Source organism: Lontra canadensis, unplaced genomic scaffold (assembly GCF_010015895.1).
Source record: "Lontra canadensis isolate GAN:19392208 unplaced genomic scaffold, GSC_riverotter_1.0 scaffold163, whole genome shotgun sequence".
In the NCBI taxonomy this organism is placed as follows: domain Eukaryota; kingdom Metazoa; phylum Chordata; class Mammalia; order Carnivora; family Mustelidae; genus Lontra; species Lontra canadensis.
Genome location: NW_022631157.1, coordinates 882,531 through 884,107, shown reverse-complemented (window position 1 = coordinate 884,107; position 1,577 = coordinate 882,531). Strand labels below are relative to the sequence as shown.

Genomic DNA, 1,577 nt, shown 5'->3' with positions numbered 1-1,577 from the left:
GTACCTTGCCTAAGGTCTCACAACTAGCCAAGTGCCCAGGTCGGGATATGAGCCCAGACCTCTCTGATGCCATGCTCTTGCTTTCAAGGTGATGGTAATATATCAGAAGTACCCTCTTTTAAAATCAGAAATGAACTACCTTTAAAAACCTATGCCATTTCGGGCTGCCTGGGTGGCTCAGTGGGTTGAGCCTCTGCCTTCGGCTCAGGTCATGATCTCAGGATCCTGGGGAGCCTGCTTCCCCCCTCTCTCTGCCTGTCTTTCTGCCTACTTGTAATCTCTCTCTCTGTCAAATAAACAAATAAAATCTTAAAAAAAAAAAAAACAACCTATGCCATTTTGGGGCTGCCTGGGTGGCTCAGTTGGTTGAGCATCTGACTCTTGATTTCGGCTCAGGTCATGATCTCAGGGTGGGGAGATGGGGCCCTGTTTTGGGCTCTGTGATCAGCAGTCTGCTTGAGATTCTCTCTCCCTCTCCCCATGCACTGCACCCTTACCCCAGCTCATACTCTCCCTGTGTGTCTCCAAAATAAATACATAAATCTTAAAAAAAAATAACTGTGCCATTTTTCTTTTCAATATTGCATCTCAAAATAATATTTGGAATCCATAAATTACTTCTATTCCAAAAACAAAGATGACAAATTCTTCCTTTTTTTCCCCCTTTCCTTCTCAATATGAGCTGAATGGGGAGTTCAAGTCCTTTTAACAGTCAGAAAGACAAAGAGGAGGCCAATGGTGTGCCGAGCAACATGGCTACCTTTTATTGTGACTACTGTGACCCATACCTCACCCTGGACTTTCCGTCTGTGAGGAAGACATGCTGCCGCGGTAGAAACACAAAGAGAAGGAGAAAGCCTACTATCAGAAATGGATGGAAGAGCAGGCTCAGAGTCTGATCAACAAAATAACTGCTGCATTAGCACAAGGAAGGGCTTTTCCTCCACCATTCTCTGCTCCTCCTCCTGCAGAGGCAATGATCCCACCTCCCCCTAGTCTCCCCGGTCCTCCTTGCCCTGGTAGGATGCCAGCACCCGCTATGGGAGGCCCTCCTCCTGCTGGGATGATGCCAGTGGAACTAGCTCCTGGAATGAGACTGCCTATGGGAGGCCACATGCCATTGATACCTGGGCCCCCAATGATGAGACTGTCCCATGATGGTGCCAAGTTGGCCAGGAATGACTTGACCAGACAGATAAGGAGAGAGGGGGGCCTCTTTAAATCCATTTTATATTATTTGTTCTACTTCCCCAGGAGACCACGGTGCAATGACTCTGCGTGTTTCCTAACAGCATGACAAGGAAGACTTGCTCCCCCTTCCTATCAGTGAGAGAATGGTTTTCGCAGGGCAGTAGTGGGACAATAAAAAAATTTTTCTTTCATTTGCATTTTGAAATATGAAAATAAAATTGTCAACTGTTTTACTTAAAAAAAAAAAAAAAGACAAAGAGGAAATAACCAGGAGCCCCAGTGCAGCCAGAGCCCCTCCTAAGGCAGAATCCTGCTGCTCAGGATACTTGGGCCATTCCAAATGGCAAAAGCTTCCCATGGGGACGTTTGGGGTCAAGATGAGGATA

At 46.5% G+C, this 1,577-nt stretch overlaps 1 pseudogene; it reads left to right on the top strand.

The window, feature by feature from the left end:
* Nucleotides 1–752: 752 nt before the first annotated feature.
* On the top strand, nt 753–1,199 carry LOC116859811 (annotated as a pseudogene).
* The last annotated feature ends 378 nt before the right edge of the window (nt 1,200–1,577 follow it).